We start from the raw sequence: 26740 nt of genomic DNA, 5'->3' as shown, positions 1-26740 counted from the left end.
TGGCCAGCAGAGCAAGGTGTGCATGGAGTAGGTGACATGTGATTCATTGCATTTGGGTAAGAATAAAAGGGAAAGAACAACATTGGCTTCAAGAGTCATCATTCAAGTGTCACAATTGAGGCCACTTGTCAATGTTTCCATGGCATTGGATCTCCAGATGAGGGTGCTGAAAGGTTGTGCCTCAGCCTAGAACACGAAAGAACAAAACCTCATAGACACAGCAGATTAAGTCATTGCTGTTTTCTGACGAAGCAGACAGGAAGTGCAGGATGCCGTTCCATCTTCATCTAAGAGAGGAGAGAGGAAAAAGAGAGATAAAGAGCAATCAAGGAAACGAGTGTCAGCTTATGTGTACATTGGGGGGGGTTTACTGTTAACCACTAGACATTTTAGGACTGAGGACCAAGAGCCAAGAGTAACATGCCTATTTCACAAATTGGCCCTAAAACTAGTCTTGCATAGTGAAGTGACTTGGTTTGCTTTGATAATCCTAGAGAATGGATCTATCCACAGATGATCCTTTGCACTAATGTAGATATTTCCTGGTATGAGGTTATGAACAAGGGAGGTAAGTTAGACATTCATATCTTTACATCATGATATCATTATTAAATGTATGGTTAAATGTTTGGGTGGATGCATGGATGGATGAATGGATGGATGGATGGATGGATGGATGGATGGATGGATGGGAAGGTAGGTTAGTGGTGGTTTGGTATGGAATATGAACTTTTGAGCCAACGGTGAAATAAATTTTAGGAAATTAAAAACTTCTAAGGTAGGATACCTAAGGAGAGCTATCTGGGGAACCATTTGCTCAAAGAATAGAGGACAATTCAGAGTCCTACCTCTAGCCTTGAACTAGAGATTGGAAATCACTTTGAACATCTCAAATATTGAAGGGTCTAACTAATACTACATCAGGAGAGTTGGGGACAGTGGTTCTGGGGGCTAAGAGAAGCAGAGACTCAGCTTCAGAATCTGTCAAGCTTGAGCGTCATTTGGTGTCTGTAATCCTCCCATATAATAATTCATGACAATGGAACATACCTCAGCCACCATTGATCTTAACCTGAGATCCATAGTCATCGACAGAATTCAGGAGTTCTGTGAATTTGATGGGGAAAATAGTTACATAAAATAATTACATCTCAATTTCATTAACTTTTAATTAAAATGTAGCATTTCCTTACATTGCAAAATAAGCATAAACACTAATTAGGTATCGGTACCTGTGACTGTCACTAATAAAAATAACAAGTATTTTCATATCAGAGCACAGTAAGTGTTAATATCTCAAAATGCTTTGAATTATGGCGGTCATTGAGCCTGGAGCTAGGTCTAGTCATTTACCACATTAACAAACACATGTATTACTGTATCACAAATATTTTTTTTGCTAACTAGATTTCAATATAATCATGGGTTTTTTTGTAATCTTATGTATTTTATTTTATGCATTTAAAACATTATTCTGGAGGCACCTAGGTGACTCAGTCATTGAGCATCTGATTCTTGATTTCGGCTCAGGTCATGATCTCATGGTTCATGAGATTGAGCCTTGAGTTGGGCTCCATACTCTGCAGAGCCCGCTTGGGATTCTCTCTCTCTCTTTTTTCTCTCTGCTGCTCCCCTGATCCTGTGTGCTCTTTCTCTCTGTCTCTCTGTCTGTCTCTCTCAAAATAAACACAAATAGATAGATAGATAGATAGATAGATAGATAGATAGATAGATAGATAAAGTAGATAAATAAATAAAATATTATTCTGAGAAGGGATCCATGAGCTTCACCAGCCTAAAAAAGGTGTCCATGGCCTAAAATGTTAGGGTGACAACAATGTAAATGAATCTAGAGAGTATTATGCTAAGTTAAATAAATCAGTTAGAGAAAGACAAATACTATATGATTTCACTCATATCTGGAAGTTAAGAAACAAAACAAATGAACAAAGGAGAAAAAAGACAGAGAGACAAACTAAGAAACAGTCTCTTAACTGGAGAGTACAAGCTGATGGTCAGCAGAGGGGAGGTGGGGGGGGGTGTAAAATCGGTGCTGGGGACTAAGGAGTGCATCTGTGATGAGCACTGGGTGATGTAGGGAATCTTGAATCACTATGTGGTATACCTGAAACGAATATAACACTGTATGTTACTTACATAGGAATTAAAATTTAAAACGTAATAAGAATGAAAACAAACATTCGGGTGAGACAGCTGCTTCCTCCCATGGTACCTCATCTTCCCTGGGTGGACGTCACACTGAATTCTCACGAAGGGATAGGCAGTTTTTTTCCTGACATTTCCAGGAAGCAGCTCAAACCATCAAGCCCAAGGACTGTAAGCAAGCTGTTTTATCCATTAGGCACCATAGAAACGGGGCCCAGGGCCAATGAGCTCGAACAATGCCGTCTACAGACACATTTAAGACAGAGCTAGGGGGAGAATTTTTGCTCTAAACTAAAAATAAAGCTACAGATGTGGAATTAATAAATGTCTAATTAAATGTACCACATTTCATATGTCAAATTCATCTGTCATTACATGTAATATTCACAAATATTTTTGTATTTGAAACATTTACAGATCGGATTTTCTCACTTTGCATGAAATCTCAAGTAAACATGATTATGAAGCAAAACAATAAATAATTAATGTTACAGCCAAATATTCTCAAAAGTAGAATTATATAAACACACCTATATTTTGTGGGGGAACAAACCTTGACTTATGCAATGTATAATGTCAGTACATTTAGTACATTTTACTATGTTTGAGAGGTGCCTGGATGGCTTAGTCGGTTGAGTGCCCAACTTCGGCTCAGGTCATGACCTCATGGCTTGTGAGTTCGAGCCCCACATGGGGCTTTGCTCTGACAGCACAGAGCCTGCTTCAGATTCTCTCTCTGCCCCTCTCCCACTTGGACTCTCCCTGTCTCTCTCTCTCTCTCTCTCTTCCTCCCTCTTTCTCAAAAATAAATAAACATTAAAGAAAAAAAAAGAAAGAAATGTTGGGAGTGGCGGAGCTCCAAAGAATCAAATGGACCCAGGCCTCCAAAGGTCTCAAAACCATGCTGGCCTGACATTGTAAACCTGTCCTCTTAGACCCTCAAGAGGAGCACAGCCTCAGAGTTTGGGCCCTTGGAAGACTCCTACCTTCCTCATCCCTTCCCCCAGACACCCTCCCAAAGCCCCCCAGTCCTACGCCACTCTTCCTTACCCCTCACTGTCCTCCTCACTCCCTGGCCCTGGGCATTCAGCTTCTCAGAAAGTAAGAGAATTCCGGCCATTTTTATTTGCTTTGGTGGAGACGCCAGGAATCGAACTCAGGGCCTCACTCCATTGGAATTTTACAAACAAGAGGAGGAGGTTAGCTGGGTTCTCCTCTGCCCAGCTCTCTGACCCTCTAACAGGCAAGGCCTGGCGCTCCACCAGTCGGAGTTCTCCCAGATCACGTCTCTTGGCTTTTCCTCTTTTCATCAGAAATGCTCTGTCTGGTTTCCTCAAAAAGCACTGGACAAGCCCACCTTTGTCACCCTGAGCAGTGACAAGTCACGTGGAGGAGAAATTGTCCTAGCTGTCCTTCTTCCATCTGGATGTCCCTGAGCGTTCACCTGCGGCGGGTGGTACCCGTAGCGGGGCATCTCCAGGGCTGAAAAGGAGCTTGTCTGTGCCCTGCGCATATGTAAGAGACACACCAGAAGCCGTCAATAAGGCTCAACCCTAAAGAAAGGAACCAAAACACAGGAGTGAAAAAAGGGCCTCTTTTGTTTAACGATGGACCTTGCAGTCAGCTGGACTAGGTATTTGCTTGAAGCCATAAAACAGAAGAAAACCAGTTGACAAATACTGAAAATTTGCTGTATTTATTTGAAAGCATGAGAGAAGTCCAGGAAAATTCAGAACTTTGGTGTACTTTCTTACGCTTAACTGTAAGGACAGTGTAACCAAAGAAAGGCCCCAAACCTGGACTTGGGAAGAACTCTCTCCTGGGAAGAAGTCAGCCCTCCTGATAAAATGCACAGGCCATTTGCTGCTGAAGGTCAGTGGGACTGAGATTTGTCCACGGAACCTAGTTCTCTGCTCACACACTGGAACGTCAGGTGCCTTTTACCAAACTTTGTTATTGATGAATTTGATCTTACAGTGATTATATAAAAGTGTTCTCTTTTCCTAGGGGTGTCAGGGTGGGGGCGGGGGTGGGGGGCTCAGTCGGTTAAGCTTTTGACTTCAGCTCAGGTCATGATCTTACATTTCGTGAGTTCAAGCCCTATGTCAGGCTGTCTGCTGTCAGCACAGAACCTGCTTCAGATCCTCTGTCTCCCTCTCTCTGCCCCTTCCCCACTCATGCTCTCTCTAAAAATAAATAAACAAACAAACATTTTTAAAATATCTTTTTAAAAATAAGATACCCCTACTGGGAGTAAATCTTTGGATTAGCCTCTGAAACGTCTCTTCCTTTGTATCTGTGATATCTGCTCACGGGTAAATTGTCTGAAAAGTTGTCTTTAACATGAGTATTGTTTTTATTTTGAGGTAAGGGGTTAGGCCTTATGATCTTTCCTGGGTTTAAGATATTTAAGATTGCTGGCTTCTGTATCATTGAATTGCTTTTAATCATATATGACATATATAGATTAATTCCTCTAAAGATGATAGGCAAAAGAATTCTGCTCTAATTACATTTCCCATAAAGGCTGTTATGGCACACTACTGCTTAAGTGTAATTTTCAAAAAAGTAAAATTATGCCTCTCATGCAAATATAAATGTACACATGTCCAAGATTGTATTCAGTTAAGTACTAGAGAATCAGTAAGATATCAGAACCAGTTTCAAGAAGAATTTGAAGAACAGTCATTTATAGAGGCAATCAAGAATGCTGAAATAAGTATGCTAATAATATTTGCAAACTGATGGATATTATATTGGAACATGATGTATAATATTGAAGTTATCTTTCTAAAGGGCAGAAGTCAATTGTATTTGACAATACATTTGCATTTGACAAGAGTATTTGCATTTCTATTGACAAGAATCATTTGCATGACTACCACTTTTCTACCACTTCCATTTTGCCTTAGTCAATAGAAGACAATCAAAGGTATGCACCCCTGCAAAATCAGATCCTGCTCTCTTGACAGTGCCCAACACTCTGTTAGAAGATAACTCCTTAATCTCTTTAGCCAGTTACCAAATTTTAGATCATTTTGTTTGACAAGAAACCATTTATCAACAATTGCAGGCGTGTCTGGGACTCTTGATTTTGGCTCAGGTCACGATTTCATGGTTCAATTCCTGAGATTGAGCTCCACGTTGGGCCCTACTCTGAGAGCTTGGAAACTGCTTGGGATTCTCTCTCTCACTCTATCTCTCTCTGCCCCTCTCTAGTTTGTGTGTGCATGCTCTTTCGCTCCCTAGAAAGCTAAATAAACATTAAGAAAAACAATCACACCCTATCAAAAAATATAGAACAAATTAACAATGGGTGGGGACTATGAGAATCATAGTGAACAATTGTTGGCCCCTTTGCTTTCCTCTTCCTGACTTTATAGTAACAACAGAATAATACTTTCCAGGGGCGCCTGGGTGGCTCAGTCAGTTAAGCACCCGACTTCAGCTCAGGTCATGATCTCACAGTTGGTGGGTTCGAGCCCCGCACCGGGTTCTGTGCTGGCAGCTCAGAGCCTGGAGCCTGTTTCAGATTCTGTGTCTCCCTCTCTCTCTGACCCTTTGGCTCACGTTGCCTCTCTCTCTCTCAGAAATAAATTTAAAAAAAATCTTTTTAATTGAAAACGAGATGGGAGAAGGGGATGGGTGTCAGGGGCTATGCAGGAAGAAAGTAGAGAAGCTTGCTTTCCCTGATGTTAGACATTAAAAGTCATTTTAAATTTATAATAATAAACACAGGAACAGATTAATAAAACAATATAAATCCCCAAACCATACCCAAGTTAAAGAATACACTAGATGTGACATTTAAAATCAGTGGACAAATGATTCGATAGATGATATTAAGACAACTTGATACATAGTTGCTCAAAATTTTTTTATTTTATTTTTTTAGAGATTTTATGTTTAACTAATCTCTACAACCGATGTGGGGCTCCAACCCACAACCCCAATACCAAGAGTTACATGCTCTACTGACTGAAAAAAACGTTTTCAAAAAAAATTATTAAAGCATTAGTTGGGGCACCGGAGTGGCTCAGCTGGTTAAGCCTCTGACTCTTGATTTCCGCTCAGGTCATGATCTCATGAGATTGAGCCCCACATTGGGCTCTGCACTGACAGTGTGGAGCCTGCTTGGGATTCTCTCCTCCCTCTCCTTCTGCCCCTGCCCACTCATGTTCTCTTTCTCTCTCTCTAAACTAAATAACATTTTTTTTAAAAGTATCATTTGGAGGGGCACCTGGGTGGCTCAGTCAGTTAAGCGTCCAATTTCAGCTCAGGTCATGATCTCATGGTTCATAGGTTCAAGTCCCACATTGGGCTCTGTGCTGACAGCTCAGAGCCTGGAGCCTGCTTCAGATTCTGTGTCTCCTTCTCTCTCTGCCCCTCCTCTGCTCATGCTCTCTTTCTCTCTCTCAAAAATAAATGAACATAAAAAAATTTTTTTTAAAGGCATCATTTGGAATTAGCTAGTTGGGGATGGGGAGGGAGCTCTGACATTTTAGACAGAAGGCAGTCAGAGCAAAGGAATTACAGTTCAAGCAAGGATAAAACCGTGGGTCCAGATGGAAACCTTAGTGCCTAACAGACAATGGTGAGCTGAGCAGAGGAAAGTGGTAGGAATCAACCACATCAGGGCTGGGTGGGGGGCTGGGGCATGAAAAACAGGCTTGAACTTGATCTTCAAATGAAGATGTAAGATATCTTACAAAAGCCCGGGAAGCTTTTAAGCAGAAAATTGTCATGATCAGGTTTTCATTTCAGATCGTTTACTCTGCTCTCTATTTAGAGGACAGATTCAAAAAGGTTAAGAAAAACCATTTTGGATATAGTTGCACAAGGAGAAGTTTCCAGAAATATTTGGGGATGGGAGACAGATTACAAAAGTTTAAAGGAGGAATACATGGAAAAAAGATGGAAGTCATCAGCACATTCTGCATGTTCAAGAATTTGGATGGCAAGAAAAAGGAGGAAGGTAGGGAGTGACTTAAGGGAGCAGCAGGTTCTAACAAAGGTTGTTAAGGAAAGAGAGACCCGAGCATGTTAGCAGCAAGGCTGGAGTAATGGGAAGGGGGGCAAGCCTGGAAAGAGTCAGAAGGAAAGGGTTAATGAAGGCGTGGGAGAGCCATCTGTCCATCTATGTAGAAAAAGGAGGCGGGCGCCTGGGTGGTTCATTCTGTTGGGTGTCGGACTTTGGCCTAGGTCATGATCTCGGTGTTCATAGGTTCGAGCCCCACATTGGGCTCTGTGTGGACAGCTCCGAAGCCTGCTTCGGAGCCTTTGTCTCTCTTTCTCTGCCCCTCTCCTGCTTGTGCTCTTTCTCTCTCTGTCAAAAATAAATGAATAAACTTAAAAAAAAAAAAAAAAGAGGCCACTATGCCATGCACCACTCAGACCAAGTAGCAGCTCTCCTGTTCTCACCTTTATCAGTTTCTGGAAATTCTTTCTAAAAAAAAAAAAAATGCCTACAAAAAGGACAAACCCACTTACTGCTCCAGAAAGCTCATAGCCATCGGTCCACAGGTTTCCTGCCCCTATGTTACACTATTGGTAGTGGCAGTGCTGGGGATAAAGCAGGGAGCGAAACTGATGAGGTCCTGCCCTCATGTCACTTCCCTTCTCACGGGAGACAAGACAGTTGTCAGACACGTTACCACGGAACCCCATGTGAGGAAGTGGCACAGGCCCTCAACAAGTGTATAACTGAAGGGAAGGAGGTCTAGAATGACTGAGGGGCACTATTCACATGAGGCGGTCAAAGGAGGGATCTCTGGCCAGACGACATTTTTTCTGAAGCCAGCAGGGCCCAATTCAATGAATGATAAATAGGAAGTCAAGGTTTCAAAAGTCGAGATCCTACAAAACAGCACCTTTCAGGAAAATCAATAAACAAAAGTAGCCTGGTCCAGTTATCAGTTATCCTGACAGTGGTATTTTCTGAATAAAAATCTGGGCTGCAGATCAACTTTCTATTAATCCCAAATGTGACTTGTGTCATTATCCAATACCACTCACTATGGATTTCTGATCCCCCAAACACGCCTACATTTTAGAGACCTGAAGGACAACATTAGTATTATAAGAGTCCGATTTCTGTTCAGATTCCACGGAAAACGCTAAGAGAAAACATCTCTGAGGAAAGCCTGAGATAAACAGTTGGGACGTCTACAATGTTTTAAATCTCCTTGTAATTTAATTTTTCATCAGATGCATGCTCTTCGCCTACAGGCGCTTAGTGCTCCCTAAGCATCATGGGTACAGATCTTGAACAACTCTTCGAAGAGTCCTTCTGCTAGAAGGTCTGGCTGGCTGAAAACACATGGATTATATCATGTGATGGCCACACAACATGGCCAATGAGCAGAACTTTGGGAATATATCCTCCAGAGCAAGGAGAAACTGGGAGTGGTGGAGCTTCTCAGGGAAAATCCCTTATAACTTCCCTAAACGCCCCATTCAGATACTTTGCAATCTCTTTTTTCCTGGTCCATTGTGCTGCCTTTGGCACTGTTGACTCTGCCCTCATTTTTACAACTCTCAGTGTCCCTGGTTACCCTGACACTGATTTGTCTCCCTTCCTTCCCAACCCCTCTACACTCCACCAGATTAACAGCCGTGCCTAATTTTTTAAATGTGCCCCAACAGCAAAATACACAGCAGATGGTAGGTATCCAAAAATATTTGTGGAACTGACTCAAACCAGGTGACACCTTGACAAAGTTCTTCCTCAGGTTCATCATCGGCCGCACATCCAGATGTATTATTGCCCCATTCCTCCCTCCCACACTACATTCCTTCATTCATTCCCTCATTCATTCCCTCACCCCTCTAATAAATGTGTACGGGACAGCTAGTGAGGACAGCACCTGTTCTGAGAGCCAGAGATACGGCAGTGAACAAAAACAATCAGAAACCCCTGTCTTGATAGAGTTTACATTCCAAAGTGGGAGACAGATCACTAAAACATGCAGCAGGTACAAGGTGAGGAGAGCTATAGAAAAACATGTCAGCAGGGGCGCCTGGGTGGCTTAGTCGGTTAAGCGTCCGACTTTCGCTCAGGTCATGATCTCGCGGTTCGTGGGTTCGAGCCCCGCGTCGGGCTCTGTGCTGACTGCCAGCTCAGAGCCTGGAGCCTGTTTCAGTCTGTGACTCCCTCTCTCTCTGACCCTCCCCTGCTCACGCTGTCTCTCTCTCTCTCTCTTAGAAATAAATAAAAATATTTAAAAAAAAAAAAAAGAAAAACATGTCAGCAGGTGTATGGGACGAGGCCCCGTCAGAGCAGCGAGCGGTGGACAGGAGCTGCTTAGGACGGGCCTGCGAGAGCCAATTGCTAGCGTCTCTTCCCCAGTCCCCATTTTGTGGTATTGGTATCGCATCAGTAGCTTAAAATGGTCACAGTGGGGGACGCCTGGGTGACTGTCAGTTGAGTATTCAACTCTTGATTTCGGCTCAGGCCATGATCCCGGTGTTGTGGGATGCGAGCGTGGAAATACGGTCAGAGTGAATATTTATACCAAGGAAACTGGCAAATGCTACTCAGAGGCTTTTTTTATGGAAAGCTAGATGTTTAACATTTCCCAGCATAAAGTACACACGCACACATGCGCACACGGATATATTCTAGGAATCTGACCGTGTGCACTTGTGGAAACTGGTCTATGTGGGGCTGTTGCTTCTGTGTCTGGTGCTGGCGCCTGAGGTCAGCACGGCAGGTAGCCAGCGACGAAAGACGGATGTGAAGTAAAGGAAGCAAGATGGAACCAGGGGGACGGACTAGAATGTTCATCTAGCCCTCTTCGTCTCCAAGCCTCCGTTTTCAGTGATGTGGCAAAGTCCTTCACGAGAAGCCAGCACCTTTCATCAGCAGCTACACACACCTTTGACCCAGGAGTCTGAGACACGAAAGGAGGCTCCAGTGAGAAAGAGCTGCAAGAGTTGTGGGCCCAGCCTGGTGCCAGCCAGGTGAGCCCGCAGGTGAGTGACACCAGAGCCGGCTGCACCAGCGCGTTGCACACTGTACCAGTCCTCTACGTGCAAAACCAGTGTAGCCGTCCACATCGCCTGCAGGCTGACAACCCTGTAGAGAAGACACTCTGGGAAACCATCAGGCCCAGCTGAATTGACAATGCAAACCCACCATGGTTAGGAAAGAGAATAAAGAGTGTTGGTGGCAATTTTCAATAGGATTTTCATGGAAAGGCTTACCGAGAAGCTGATATTTGCATGATAATCTGAAAGAAGTGAGGGAGCAAGCTTTGGGGATTGTTCTGGGAAGAGTTTCAAGCAGAAGGAATAGCAAATGGAGGACCCTGAGTTGAAGTCACGTGTGATATTTTCAAAGAACAGCAGGGATGACAGTGTGGCTGGAGTGAGTGAGGGAGAGAGTAGACAGAGGAAAGGTCAAGAAGGTAAGTGTGTGTGTGTGTGTGTGTGTGTGTGTGTGTGTGCGTGTGTGGCAAGGGGAGGCCTTGTAACACTTTGCCAAGACCTTGGCTTCTACTCTGTGTGGGATCAGCATCCACTGGATGATTCTGAGGAAGTGAACAGCAAGATCAAACCAGTCTTAGCAGGATCATTCTGGCTGCTACACTAGGAATAGCCTGAAAGGTCAGCAAATGAGGATTATTAAGAGATTATTGCAAAAATCAACAGGGAAGCAGATGACAGAGCAGGGGAGTAGCAATGAGGATGGAACAAAAAGGTGGGATTCTGGACCTCTTTTGAAGGTAGAGTCAACAGAATTTGGACTGGATATGGGGTATGGGAGAGCTGGAAGAATCAAGGATAAGTTCAGGTTCTTGGGCTGAGCTATATTAGAATATTAGACATTGCCATTAACTAAAATTGCAAAAACTGAAAGACAATCAAGCCTGGATGGGAAGGAGGAGATCAAGAGTTCAGTTTGGACAAGTTGAGTTTGAGTTTTCCTTGGGGCGCCTGGGTGGCTCAGTTGGTTAAGCGTCCCACTTTATGGCTCAGGTCATGATCTCATGACTCGTGGGTTCGAGCCCCGCATCGGGCTTTGTGCTGACAGCCAGCTCAGAGTCTGGAGACTGCTTCGGATTCTGTGTTTCCCTCTCTCTCTGCCCCTCCCTGCTTACGCTGTCTCTCTCTCTCTCTCTTTCAAAAATAAATAAAACATTAAAAAAAAGTTTTTTTTAATTTTCCTTTAGACATCAAATTGAAGATGACAATTGGATCTATGAATACAGAATTTAGGGAAAGCTATAGGCTAATGATACAAATCTGAGATTAACAACATACAGAGAGTATGACACCATGAGGCTGGATGAGACCACCAAGATGTAAATTGGAAGAGAGAAGAGCTGGAAGAACTGTGTGCTGAGACCCTGCCCACTAAATGCTCAGGGATATGAGGAGGAATAAGCAAAAGACGCTAACAAGGAGTGACCAGAGAGGTTAGAGATGACCCAAGAGAGTGTAGTAGCCTCATTTAGCATTATACTCTCTAGATCCATCCATGTTGTTGCAAATGGCAAGAGCTCATTCTTTTTTTATGGCTAAGTAGTACTTCATTGTATCTCTATGCCACATCTTCATTCATTTATCGATAGACACTTGGGTTGCTTCCATATCTTGGCTTCTGTAAATAATGCTGCAATAAACATAGGGATACATATATCCTTTCAAATTAATGTTTTTATATTCTTTGGGTAAACACCTAGTAGTGGAATTACTGGATCATGTGGTAATTCTATTTTTAATTTTTTGAGGAACCTCTATACTGTCTTCCACAGCGGCTGCACCAGTTTGCATTCCCACCTACAGTGCACAAGGGTTCCTTTGTCTTTACATCCTCACTAACACTTACTGTTTCTTGTAGTTTTTATTTTAGCCATTCTGATAGGTGTGAAGCTGTATCTCTTTGTGGTTTTGATTTGCATTTCCCCAATGATGAGTGACTTTGAGCACCTTTCCATGTGTCTGTTGCCTCTTTTGGTTACAGTCTTACTGAAATAAAATTCACATGCGATATAATTCACCCTTTTGAAGTGTACAATTCGGTGGCTTTTAGTCTATTCACAGAATTGTGTAACCGGCACCACAATCAATTTTACAACATTTTATCACCCCAAAAAGAAACCCTGTACCTTTTAGTTGTCACTCTCCGTTTCCGCACAATCTACTCAACTCCTGGCAATACTAATCTCCTTTCTGTCTCTGTGGATTTGCCTATTCTGGACATTTCATATCAATGGAATGTTAGAATATGTGATCTTTTGTGTCTGGTTTCTTTCAATTAACATAACATTTCAAGATCCATCCCTATTGTAGGATGTATCGGTATTTTAGTTTTTTATTGCCAAATATTTCATTTATATGAATATGCCACATTTTATTAGTTATCCATTCATCACTTGATAGACATTTGGGCTGTGTCCAGTCTTCATCTATTATGAATAATGTTGCTATGAACATTCTTGCACAAGTTTTTAATGTGGCTATATTCTTCATTTTGGGGACATATATTAGGAGTGGAATTGTTGTGTTCATAAGGTAACTCTATATTTAATCTTTTGATGAACTGCCAGACTATAGCAGGTATATTTTTCCATTACATAAGTGAAAATGTGGATACCATTTGTCCTTACAAAAGGTTTGTGCTACTGGGCGCCTGGGTGGCTCAGCCAGCTAAGTGTCAGACTTCGGCTCAGGTCATGACCTCGCTGTTCCCACGTTCAAGCCCCGGGTCGGGCTCTGTGCTGACAGCTCAGAGCCTGGAGCCTGTTTCAGATTCTGTGTCTCCCTCTCTCTCTGCCCCTCCCCCAATTGCGCTCTCTCTCTCTCTCTCTCTCTCTGTCTCTTCCTCCCTCCCTCTCAAAAATAAATAAACATTTAAAAACATGATTTGTGCTGCAGTTGGGTGGAGATCTTGAATAAGAGAACTTTTGATTCAGGTTAGCTGGCCCTTGGACACCCTCTAGTGTATAGCAAACCGCCGCCCTGCTGGCCACAGAAAGCCCCTTCCAAAACTAAGACTCTGTGCTCAGCCCCCCAGGTAGGGTTGGGATTGTGACTTCGAAATAAAGTCATAGACGTTGCTCCTCTTCATTCATCATCCACTCCCCAGTAACAGCTGAATTTGAAAATACTGTACTTGAAACAGCATGTGATTCTCATATTTATTTTGTGACTCAGTTATAATTGTGTAATAAATCCCCTGGATATAATACTTTTGAACATTTATATACACATGGCAGCTACAGGTTGTATTTTATGGTGTTTGGATAATTTTTTAAAAACAAAATAAAATACCGTCTAAGTCTCTCATCAAACCCAAACCAACGTGTGCTGCACAGTCTTTCAAAAGTTGAGCCTCCACCAGGTCACTGCCGCCTTCAAAGACTTCCAGTGCCTCTCAGGCTAAGAACAGACTTCCTGGGCTTGGTCCCAGGAGGCCTCAGCTCTGTGCCATCTGCATCTCTGTCTTATCTCCTGCCACACCCTCCACGAACTTGGGTTCCATCCACTCTGGTCTCCTCACCCTCTCCTGAGTACACTTTCCCAAGCCTGTTCCCTGGCCCTCTGCTCCAACAATGTTCCCACTCCTGGTATTATCTACGTCTGATTCATGTTCCAAAGTCCACATCAACGGCAGTCTTCTCTATGAATGCTTCAACATCAAAAAAAATGACCTCTCCCTCCTCATGTATTTTCGCCATACATCACTGAATGTATTTTTATGGACACGTCATCCTCTCCCACTATGTTCTAAGTTCCTTGAAGGCAGGATGATATGGTAACCTTTACCCTCCCTATAGGCATGCCTTTTAGCCTAGTGTGTGTCTGGGGAAAGGTGACTTTGCTCACATGTAATTGTGATTTGTTGGATACTTAACAAAAGCTATGTTTGAAGGAGTGTATAAATGGTTTACTATAAATAACATTTCCTTTTAATTACTCCAGTAGTTCCCTATATTCGTGTGGTTCAGTGCTTATCTCCTGAACTTCTTTTGGGGTGGGTTACAATCATTCTTTATTAAGTACTGACTCTGTGCACAGTGCTGGAAATAGGAGTTCACACCACATGCCTGCCCTCCAAACTTTGCTTACCAGTAATCAGTGTCACGGTATTCTTATTTTTACTAGAGTTTCATATTCATCTTAGAAGAACTGGTGTTCAAATCACTAGAAAGACATGTGGACAGGAGGGTGCCTCTGTTTGAATCCAAACAGAGGAAGAGACCCTGAGTCTCATGGCCTCCTGGATGTGGTGTTTTGCTCTGGGAAGAGGCAGAGGAGTAGGCATTCTCTTTTTCCCTTGTTGTGTTTTTACCCCTCTAAGCTATGTTGAGTAGTATGACCCTCTATACTATGGCCCCTACACTATGACCCTCTATGACCTCTACATTGTGTTGAATTTTTGCTTTGCTGCTAAGTCTGCATCTTCCTTTTCCTGGACACTTTACCTCTGTTTCCCTTCAGTTCAGTTCAGTTCAGTAAACATACATTGAGCACCTACTGCATGCAAGGAATGATGGAAAACACTGGTTCCCCGATTTATCAGAATATATTACATATTTTTATAACAAAGAAGATATATTTATGTATAATCTACATGCACATTTATGAAAGTATATTTTCATAAGCAGAGTAGAGTAACATATTATAAGAGGGTTAAGCTCAAACATTAAATTCATTAGGGGTGCCTGGGTGGCCCACTCAGTTGAGCTTCTGACTGGATTTCGGTTCAGGTCATGAGCCTAGTGTTGTGGGATCGAGCCCCTGCTTAAGATTCTCAATCTTTCCCTCTCCCACCCGCTCTCTCTGCTCCTCTTCCCCTCACATGCTCTCTCTCTCAAACTAAAAAAAGAAAAAAAACCTAAATGTTAGGTGAAAAATAAAAGCACAATTTCTCTCAGGAAGCCCTTAAACGGTCTATAAAAAGCATACCGTAAATGGTACGAAGGAAGTGACGTCCACCTGAGAAAACACGTGAGGAAACAGACAACTCCTGCATGAAACATCCCAAACTCACGTGGGGCTTCTGGAGATGAGGCGAGTTAAGCGTGCATTTGATGAGCCTTTGCCGTGTCTGGATGTCTAAGTGTGTGTGCCCGGCTGTTATCCTAGGGGACACAAAATTATAAAGATGTATGCTGTAAGTACTACAATCTCTTCCTTTCTTCTCCTTTTGAACTGCCCCAACGTACCTGCTCTCCATTCTCCGCTCTTCGAACCTCTCAGCCGGAATGTTCTAGTTCTAGGCTGCCACCTTGTGGCCGTTCAGTGTATGTGCTTTAGCCGGCCTGTTCGGTGTGCTGCTTGCCTTCTCTTAACGGGTCGCCATTCCTCCTACCTTCTGCATGTTCCTCACTGCCGCTAACTTCACCTGGCATTTAGGAACAAGATGTTACTTAGGTGACAGATGAAAAGTAGAAAAGGGTGCTTCATTTTCCAGAGCTGCCAGTTTTCCTGTCGTAGAATCATGAAAATGTATTTAGTACAATACTTCATATCCTTCAGGATAACAACTGTCCCCAGTGCTTAAAATCATGGCACGGTTGCACATTCTTTTGGAGTCTACACATAATTATAGTTCTCCTCCATCCCCAATTGCCATGTAATCTTTATTTTATTTTAATGTTTATTTATTTTGAGAGAGAGTGCATGTGCACAAGTTGGGGACAGGCAGTTTCTTCAGGGTTTTTTTTTTATGTATATAATGGGTTTTAAAAAAATTTTTTTTAATTTTATTCTGAGCGAGAGCAAGTGAGCACGAGTGAGGTATGGGGCAGAGAGAGAGAAAAAGAGAATCCCAAGCAGGCCCCACATCCGTACAGAGCCCAATGCTGGGCTCGAACCCGCAAACTGTGAGATCATGACCTGAGCTGAAATTGAGTCAGACACTTAACCGACCAAACCACCCAGGTGTCTCTGGGATATCTTTTCTTTTGTGCCATTTCCTCTTCTGGTTTAGGAACAGTCTGCTTTTCTTCAGTAAGAATCATCTCACTGTGGCAGAGAGAGCTCATGTAGGGTTAATCCGACCATGAGCCTGGCAAGTTCTACGGCACATCTTTACTAAAGGCTTTGTCACCTGGATGTCTTCAATGACCAGAGAATCTACGTCTAAACCCTTAAGTTCAGCATTAATCTCTGCATTTTTAAGCCATGTGCAGTAAAAATTCAGCACTCCTTTTGGGCCACCCACCCTGCGCCCAGCCCCACTGCTTGGCCTGGGCACACGTACCACCTCCGCCATTGTAGCGCCAGAATGGCACACATTGCTTCTGCAAAGTGACATCCTTCAGATACTTGGTGACTTTTCAGATATGCATACCCTTGGTGGTCTGGGCAGGCTTCGTGTGTGTTCTTAAGGTGAACACAAAGACCTAAACCTCTTGATTTGAATCATTTTGCAGGGTTTCTCAGGTGAAATGAATAGCAAACTATTTTCAGAGATCACTTCAGACCACTTACAGGAAGAGCTGGATATTACCCATTAATTTTTATTGACTATGCATCATAATAATTAGCTAAAATGAATCCAGTTCTTTCAAGTCCCCGTAGAGACTGTCTATCCCCACGTTTAGTCCCTCAGTGAGGGGAGGCCTGCACCATTTCTCCTTACTGCCACAGAACAGTTCAACAAGCAGGTATTGGTTGCCTGCCACGTGTTATGTTGGGCAACACCAAGTGAGCAGCATTATCATACCCTCAAAAATTTCAATCTATTCTGATGCGGTGGGTGGTTCACCCTGGCTGTATATTAGAATCATGTGGGCCTCCCGCACAAAGTAAATGAATGTCCTCTGGACATGGAATCAGAGTATGATTGTTTTTCCAAAGGTCCCAGGTGATCCTAGCAAGCAGGCAGTGTTGAAAACAACTGGTCTAGTTGGGAAAGAGACTTAATACAAGTTGATTGTAATGTTCTATTGGAGGGATAAATAAATTGTTATTGAAGTGATAAATTCTGCCTAAGGATCAAGCAGAATATAAGCTTAATAAAGGCAGAGATTCTTGTTTTTTTCATTGATGCATCTTAACCACTAGAACATATCTAGATTCGCTGTTTAATTTCTTTTGTTGAGCTTGGGGCGCCTGGGTGTCTCAGTCAGTTGAGCGTCTGACTTCGGCTCTGGTCATGATCTTGTGGTTTGTGAGATCGAGCCCCCGCATCCAGCCCTGTTTTGACAGAGCCTGGAGCCTGCTTCAGATTCTGTGTCTCCCTCTCTCTCTGCCCCTCCCCTGCTTATGCTCTGTCTGTCTCTCTCTCAAAAATCAATAAAAAAAACATTTAATTTATATTGTTGAGCTTGAATGAATCAAATTTCAAGATGAGTATGGGAAAGGCATTTAAAGGAGAGGTACTATAGGGGCGCCTGGGTGGGTCAGTCGGTGGAGCGTCCCACTTTGGCTCAGATCATGATCTCAAGGTTTGTGGGTTTGAGCCCTGCGTCAGGCTCTGTGCTGACAGCTTGCTCAGAGCCTGGAGCCTGCTTCAGATTCTGTGTCTCCTTCTTTCTCTGCACCCCCCCCCCACTCACACTCTGTCTCTGTCTCTCAAAAATAAATGTAAAAAAAAAATATTTAAAGGAGAGGTACTATAAAGAAAAAAGACAGGAGACTAAGTGAAGAGTATTTGGGAAGAATTTCAAACAGTTAACTTAAACCAGATTGTAGATTGTGTGATAAAGACTAGTGGAAAATTGCACTGATTTCTATGCTAAGGAATTTGTTCTCTTTATAGTGTGCAAAAATTGGCAAATGCCAAAGAACAAAACAGTACACAATTTATGGTTTTCAAAAATAACACTCAAGTTCTAAGGTTATTAAATATTTCTCCTTACGTCCCTGCGTTCCCATGGACAAGAAAACTGCCACCATTTTTATAGAAGAAAATTGATGAAATTAATCTTCCTGTATTTAAAACTCCACTAATATTTGGACCCAAGAAGCTAAACTGGTAGGTGTCTAACTTCATTACAGAAGCACAGGATTCAATATTGGAAGACAGTGAAAATATATAACATTGTTGGGAATAAATATCTCCTAAAATAAAGCAGATTGTCAAATTATCAAGGTACAATGGAAAAGAACATTGAATGAAATGTCTTAATAGATTGGGGAAAAAATCTTTAAAGGAAAATTTCTCTGGAGAAAGACTCACAAATTAGTGGGGGAAAAAATCAGATTTCAAGAGTTCAGACAAAGGTAGCATGATCCCTAGGCCAAAGACATTAAAAAGAAAAAAAGGTATTAGAAAGGAAAGTTTAATAATATTCTCATAAACTGATCTCAGTGAGAAAGGAAAGGGGGAATAAAGAAATCAAAGTAACTGTATATCCGCATGACATCAATTTTTTTAATGCGATCAATCTTGTCCATAGGATGTATGTAGAAGAATAAATAGCAGTGATGATCTAAAACTCTTAAGAATCACTTCAAGCAGGTTAGTGTGGAAAAGAGCTAAGATTCTTTTTAAAATTCTGAATATTTTATTTTTTAACTTTTTAAGTTTATTTATTTTGAGAGAGACAGAGAGAGTGCTCATAGAGGAGGGACAGAGAGAGAGGGAGGGAGGGAGAGAGAATCTCAAGCAGACTCAGCAGAGTCAGTGCGGAGCCCAACGCCATCCTGGAACTCTCAAAACCATGAGATCACGACCTGAGCTAAAATCAGGAGTCAGATGCTTACCTGGCTGAGCCACCCAGGCACCCCATCTTTTTTTTTTTTTTTTTTTTTTTTTACTTTTTAGAAATATATTTGGAACAAGGGGGAAAAAAAGACAGGTTTTCTGTTTGGGACAGAAAGGATAACTTATTCCAGTGGTTCTACATTCGCGTGCATGGGAATCACCTCAAGGCCTTGTTGAAATACAGATTGCTACTCCCAGCTTCAGAGTACTGTATCAGAGGTCTGGATTAAGAATTTGCTTTTCTACGTAGCCTGGGTGGCTCAATTGGTTAAGCGTCTGATGCTTGGTTTCAGCTTGGGTCATGATCTCATGGTTTGGAGGTTCAAGCCCAGTGTTGGGTTCTGTACTGATAGTGCCGAGCTTGCTTGGGATTGTCTCTCTCTGTCCCTCCCCCACTCATGCCTTCTCACTTTCTCAACATAATAAAATAAACTTGAGAAAAGAATTTGCTTTTCTAACAGATTTCTGAATAATGTTGATGCTGCTGGCCCAGGTACCACACTCTGAGACACACTGTGAGATTTATTGCATATCCTGGTTTGAGGTTCCTAAGAAGTAGATGCTGATACAAGGATTCAAGTGTAACGACTTCGTTTACGTGGGAGGCACAGAGAACAACTGCTGGGGAGGTAGGATGTGAGTGCTCTGGCAGCATAGGGACATCAGGACGCCTGTGAGCAAATAAGGCGAGAAGTGAGCTTTCAGATGCCAAGATCAATGTAACTAGATGGGGAAGGGCGTGAGGGGGGAGGTGTCCTATGTTCAGGAAACAGCACGTGTGAAGACTGTGTTGGGAACGCGTCTTGGGAATGTGTGTGGCAGCTTCGGGGGATGGGAATCTGTGGCTATCCCACCCTGGTCTCTAGTAAGGAGGGTGCTGTCAGATAAAGCTGGAAGGTTAAAGAAGCAGCAAACCAGGGAAATCTGTAGCCATGTTCAGAACTTTTGTTTTGTTGGGGCACCTGGGTGGCTCAGTCGGTTAAGCGTCCGACTTTGGCTCAGTCATGATCTCGTGGTCCATGGGTTCGAGCCCCACATCGGGCTCTGTGCTGACAGCTTAGAGTCTGGAGCCTAGTCCGGGGTGCCTAGGTGGCTCAGTCAGATCTCACAGTTTGTGAGTTTGAGCCCCACGTTGGGGTCTGTGCTGACAGTTCAGAGCCTGGAGCTTGCTTCAGATTGTGTCTCCCTCTCTCTCTGCCCCTCCCCCACTCGTGCTCTTCTCTCTCTGTCTCAAAAATTTAAAAAAAAAATAAAAATAAAAGAAATTTTGTTTTGTTTCTTTTTCTGGCGAGAACGTTGGATGATTTTAACCAGAAAATGGTGAGAGCATCGAGGACATGTGTACTAAGGGGAGCCAAAGCAGATTCAGGAAGGCTGATTGATCGTGGTCCACAAGTAGGGATGAGGTCTTTGGGTAGCAGAACGAGAGTAAACAGGAAGAAAAGCAAAGAAATTTAAGAGATATTTAGAAGATAAAATAAGCAGTGCTTGATAATGAATTGGATATGAGAGGTAAGGAAAAGGCAAGTTCCAAGGATGACTCCCAGGCTTGGGCAAGTGCTGGAAGGTACTAGGATTCTGGGTTCTGGAACACGGAAACCTCGGTGTGAGAAGATAGCTATCGCAAGCTTAAGGTGCCTGCGAGGTAGTCAGAAATGTTGAGCGAGTAGACATACAAGGCTGGTGCTCAGAGGAGAGGCACAGGTGAAAGTTTGAGATTGGTTAACAAAAAGATGGTACCTGAAACCTGTACAAACATGGTCATTGATGTGCAGAGATGAGATCTCTGATTAGGGACAAAGTTTGCAGCAAAAAACGAGGAGGGGAAAAGGACGGAGCCTTCAACAACTCTAACACTTAAGAACTTACCAAAGACAGTGAACCAGCGGAGGAGTAAGAGGCGAGTCTAAGGAAAACCAAGGAGAGTTGGGTGTCAGAGATGCCAAGAGAAAGCAGTATTTCAACACAGTAAAATAAAACAAGTACTAACTAGCTCTGAGACACCCATCTAGGAAATAAGAGACTTTTCAAAATTAAGGTTCTCTGAATATAAACCCTGACTTCCATCTTTTCTACTAAGGAAAATAATATTTAATATAAACTTAGTTAAATAAGAGAAATTGAGGGGCGCCTGGGTGGCTTAGTCGGTTAAACGTCCGACTTTTCGCTTAGGTCATGATCTTGCGGTTCGTGGGTTCGAGCCCCGCGTCGGGCTCTGTGCTGACTGCCAGCTCAGAGCCTGGAGCCTGTTTCAGTCTGTGACTCCCTCTCTCTCTGACCCTCCCCTGCTCACGCTGTCTCTCTCTCTCCTAGAAATAAATAAAAAACATTAAAAGAAAATTTTTTTAAAAGAAATTGAAGCTCAAGATACACGAATACAAGTAAATAGCTATTTCATGTGAATTCATATCTCTAGTTCCAGATAAGCCACATCTCAGTGTAAGAGGAACAACCCCATGACAATGGTGACAAGGACAGCTCTTTGCTGAGAGCCTCCTACACGAAAGTTTCATATCCAATCATCAGGTAGCATGAAAACAACACAAGGGATGCTTGTGCTCTGAGATCCACTTTTGCTAAGGTTCACCTGAGCCAAACCCACACCACCACATGCTCATACCTCTCTTTCTTTTCTTCCTCTGGGTCTGCTTCTGTGACGAACATCTCCATCCCCAAACCAGTGCACCATAGTTTATCTCTTCCCTCTTGGCTCAACGCTTTTGAACTGGTCATACATTAACTGACCTCTGGCTTCACATCAAGATTTTTATCTTCATCTGGGTCCACAGATAACTCAAGATATACAGTGCAGGGGGCCCAACTCTGTCATATTCCCAAGGAGGGCTGAATTTCAATCTACGATGATTATGACAATAATCACTTTTAAATTTGCAATGTTACCAAGGAACTACCACAAATAATCCTTGAGCAATGATAAAGCCAAGACAAGAGAAAAACCTGTAAGTCCCAGGTAGATTTTATTTTTTTAAGTAATCTCTATGCCCAATGTGGGGTTTAAATTTATTTATTTTAATGTTTTTATGTTTTTTGAGAGAGAGAGAGCGTGAGTTGGGGAGGAGCAGAGAGAGAGAGAGGGAGGCAGAGGATGCAAAGTGAGCTCTGAGCTGAGCAGAGAACCTGTGGGGCTTGAACTCACGAACTGTGAGATCATGATCAGTCAGACACCTGACTGACTGAGCCACCCAGGCACCCCCATGCCCAACGTGGGATTTGAACTCACGACCCTGAGGTCAAGGGTCGTATAATCCAACAACTGAGCCAGCCAAGTGCCCACAGTGAGTCCCAGGTTTAGAATAACAAAGGCGCCCGCCTTGACTGCATGTGCACATTTCCATCCCTGGATTAAATAATGTGATGTCTTAAACCCCACTCAAACTGTTACAAAATAAATATAACCTTTCCTGTATTACAGCTTTCATTAACCTCAGATCAACTTGCCTCCTTAACATCATATTTCGCCACCTCACAGAATAAGCCGCAGGGTCATTTATCAGAAATATGAAAGGAATAAGCCTGAGGTTGAATCTTTACTTCTGTTTAGACATGCTTGCACTGGAAAGTGTTGTGCTCATGATATCAGAAGCCCTCAATAAGCACCAACCACTCAATACCTAAGACACCCTATCTGGATCAAACTGCTGAACTTTGTGCATGAAATACTTCTTCAGAACCAGAATGTCCTCCCTAATATTTGAGAATATAACAGAAGAAACAAAAACTTCCAGCTCTATTGAAGTCATACAGCCATCACTAATGAAGAGCATACAGCATCCCACATGTAGTCACCTTTAAGTATTCTTAATAGAACTAATTTTCCAGAGACAGACTTCTCTGGAAATGACCAGAGAGAATTATGTTGCTTGACAAAATTCTAGAGTAGCTGGCTTGTAAACAATTAGAAATAGCAAATAAAGGACCCACTGTATAGTCACTAAGTCAAACTGAACTAAATACATTTCCTATTTTAACACATTTACTGGACCAGTAGATTGAGAACTGTTACTCTTGTGAACAATATGCAAGAGCTGGAGACTAGATGATGTAAGTTTATTCATAAGCAGTTTGATAACCATACTCAATTATTAATGGATGAAACCTGACTAAAACAGTCTTTAATGGTTTGCCCCTGGGCTGGTTTCATCATATGTGATGAGGTCAAGGCCTAGTTTATCCAATTTGCAAATGCATCTTCGAGTGAAAGGTAATATGTTGAATGCCAAAATTAAAATTCAAAACATGTATGTAGCAACAATGAGCCAAAACTGAAAAAGGAAATTCACCAGTCATAAATGGGAGGTCCTAAATTATGAAAAACATTTTAGAGGTTATAACTGATATAAATTGCTATCAATGCTCATATACTCGAGCAGTTTTGTTTTCTTTAATTTATTCTTAAGTTAGCTAATCTACAGTGTAGTCTTGTCTTTAGAAGTAGATTCTAGTGATTCATCATTTACATGTAACACCCAGTGCTCATCCCAACAATTGCCCTCCTTAATGCCCATCACCCATTTTCCGCACTCCCATCAACCCTGTTTGTTCTCTGTATTTAAGAGTCTCTTATGGTTTACCATGCTTTCTGGGGTTTTTCGGATGTTTGTTTATTTTTGAGACAGAAAGAGAGAACAGGGGAGGGGCAGAGAGAGGGGGAGACAGAATCCCAGGCAGACTCCAGTCTCTAAGCTGTCAGCACAGAGCTGGACTCAGGGCCCCAACTCATGGACTGAGAGATCATGACCTGAGCTGAAGTCGGACACTTAACCGACTGAGCTACTCAGGCGCCCCTCCCCATTCTATTGTTATTTTTCCTACCCTTCTTCTATGATCGTCTGTTAAGTTTCTCAAATTCCGCATATGAGTGAAATCATATGATATATCTTTCTCTGACTGACTTATTTTACTTAGCATAATACCCTCCGGTTCCATCCATGCCATTGCAAATGGCAAGATTTCATTCTTTTTCATTGCCAAGTAGTATTCCATTATATATACATATGTGTGTGTGTGTGTGTGTGTGTATACAACTATATATATATACAAATATATACCACATCTTCTTAATCCATTCATCAGTTGATGGACATTTGAGTTCTTCCATAATTTGGCTATTGTTGATAGAGTTAAGCAATTTTGATTACAATATGGTTTCTAATACAATCATACAACAGTACCAAATCATTCTGCATTGATCAAAAAAAAAAAAAAAATTAAGGAACACCTGGGTGGCTCAGTCAGTTGGGCAGCCAAATCTTGGATTCTGCTCAGGTCATGTTCCCAAAGTCATGATCCTTGCTGAGTGTGGAGCATGCTTGGGATTCTCTCTCTCCCTCTCTCTGTTCCTTTCCCTAGCTCATGCTCTCCCTCTCTCTCTCTAATTAAATACACTTAAAAAGAAAAGAAAAAAATTAAAGCACTGTATCACAGTCAAGGAGCCAACGATTCAGGGCATTAAAAAAACCGAACTGGGATCAGCTAATGAAGACCAGAAAGGTAAGTGACACTAAAACCAGGTTGTGAGGAATGACTGAAGAAAATGATGTTTAACCTGAAACGAAGTAAAAAATTTCCTGATATTGCAAGTTTCTTATTTTATGCATGCAAAAGCAGAGGCACCTACATATTCAGTGCAATCCTCACTGAAATCCCAATGGCATTTTCCACAGAAATACAAACAATTCTAAAATCTACATGGAACCCACAAAGGAACCTGAACAGCCAAAATAATCTTGAGAAAGAACAAAGCTGGAGGCATCACACTCCAATTTCAAACTATATTACAGAGCAATAGTAATCAAATAATATAGTATTGACATGCCAAGAGAGACCTAGAACGATGGAACAGAATGGAAAACCCAGAAATAAACCCACACATACATGTGTGTAATTAACTTACAACAAAGGTACAGTAGGGAAGGACAGGATCTTCAATAAATGGTGGTGGGGTGGGGCGCCTGGGTGGCTCAGTTGGTGAAGTGTCTGACTTCAGATCAGGTCTCATGTTCACGAGTTCGAGCCCCACTTCAGGATCTGTGCTGAGAGCTCAGAGTCTGGAGCCTGCTTCGAATTCTGTGTGCCCTTCTCTCTCTGCCTCTCCCCCACTCACATTCTGTCTCTCTTTCTCTTTCTCTCTCTGTCAAACAGTAAATAAACATTAAACAATTTTTAAAAATAAACACATAAATGGTGTTAGGGAAACTGGACCATTATCTTATACCATACACAAAATATTAACTCAAAATTTAAAACCTGAAACCATAAATCTCCTGACAGAAAACATAAATGGAAAGCTCCTGATATCTGTCTTGTTGATAGTTTTTTTTTTACTTGATGCCAAAAGCAAAAAATAAGTGGGATTACAACAAACAAAAGCTCTCATACAGCAAAGGAAACAATAAAATGCAAAGGAAATCTACTGGGAGAAAATATTTACAAATCATGTATCTGATAAGAGTTTAACATCCAAAATATATGAAGACCTTGTACAAATCAATAGAAAAAAGATCCAATTAAAAATAGGCAGAAGATCTGAATAGATGTTTTTCTAAGGACAAAAAAATAGCCAATGGGTAGGTGAAAAGATGCTCTCTAATCATCAAGAAAATGCAAATCAAAGCCACAATGAGGTGTCACCTCCTATCTGTTAGAATGACTACTATATATATATTTAAAAAAACAGCAACAAGTATATGGTGACTTATCATAAGTATTTCATAATGTATGTAATTATCAACTGCTTATGTTGTACACCTGAAACTAATATTGTATGTCAAATACACTTCAGTTTAAAAAAAATAAAGAAAGGGTGCCTGAGTAGCTCAGTCAGTTAAGTATCCAACTCTTGATCTTGGCTCAGGCTATGATCTCAGTTTGTGAGTTTGAGCCCTGCATTGGGCTCTGTGCTGACAGTGTGAAGCCTGCTTAGAATTCTCTCTCTCTCTCTCTCAAAATAAATAAACATAAACAAACCAACCAAAAACCAAACTCATAAATTGAGAAGAGACTGGTGTTGGCCAGATGGGAGGGCCGGGCGGGGAGGCGGGGGGGTGGGGGGTGGGAAAGGAGGGTAGGGAATGGGCAAAACAGGTGAAAGGGTGAAGGTGGTCAAACAGTACAAACTTTCAGTTATAAAATGAGTAAGTCGGGGTGTCTGGGTGGCTCACCTGGTTAAACGTCTGACTCCTGATTTCAGCTCAGGTCAAAATCTCACAGTTCGTGGGTTTGAGCCCCACCCATGTTGGATGGGGTTGCTTGGGGTTCTCTCTGTCAGTCTGTCTCCCTCTTTCCCTCCCCAACCCTCTCTCAATATAAATAAACGTTAAAAAAATAAAATGCATGTCATGGAGATATAATGTACAATATGGTGACTATAGCTAATACTCTATTGTATATTTGAAAGTTGTTAAAAAAATAAATCTTAAAAGTCCTCATCACAAGAAAAAAATGGCAACAGTGTGTGGTAATAGATGTTAACTAGACTTATTGTGGTGACATCATTTCACAATATGTACAAATATTTTCATCATGACACCTGAAGTTCATGTAATGTGAATTCTATCTCAAAAGCACAAATTCAGGGGTGGTGATCCTGTTATTTTTGACCCAATTAAAATAGAGAATTATGAAGTTGTTTTGTGGAGATTGCTTAGATGTGATGTCATCATGGCATAGCCCAAAAACATTCTGGAAAGTCTCAATAGCACAGAAAAGTGCTCCTCCACTCAGCTCTACAGCACTGCCTTCACAGACTTAATTCCTATTTTCTTTTTGCTGAACCATTATCTCTGCTCAGCTTAATCTTCCCCATAAACTGCTGGAGTTCTGCAGGTTGCCAATTGAAGACATAGCTTAAATTCCAAAAGGCAGGACACAAAAAGGAAAGAAAAAAGT

General features: G+C 42.0%; 2 long non-coding RNA genes across 2 annotated transcripts; one reads left to right on the top strand and one right to left on the bottom strand.

Annotated features, from left to right (window-relative positions):
- Window positions 1–101: 101 nt before the first annotated feature.
- On the bottom strand, window positions 102–24818 carry LOC120246829. Its single transcript, XR_005532161.1, has 4 exons — window positions 24747–24818; window positions 3611–3671; window positions 1051–1107; window positions 102–287 (listed from the first exon to the last, which is right to left on the bottom strand). It is a non-coding gene; the product is annotated as an uncharacterized LOC120246829 (long non-coding RNA).
- LOC120246830 lies at window positions 20747–25476 on the top strand. Its single transcript, XR_005532162.1, has 3 exons — window positions 20747–20757; window positions 23049–23054; window positions 25424–25476. It is a non-coding gene; the product is annotated as an uncharacterized LOC120246830 (long non-coding RNA).
- Window positions 25477–26740: the final 1264 nt, after the last annotated feature.

This window comes from Hyaena hyaena, unplaced genomic scaffold (assembly GCF_003009895.1).
Source record: "Hyaena hyaena isolate Hyena2069 unplaced genomic scaffold, ASM300989v1 scaffold_490, whole genome shotgun sequence".
NCBI classification, from domain to species: domain Eukaryota; kingdom Metazoa; phylum Chordata; class Mammalia; order Carnivora; family Hyaenidae; genus Hyaena; species Hyaena hyaena.
This window is presented reverse-complemented; position numbering and strand designations above follow the sequence as displayed.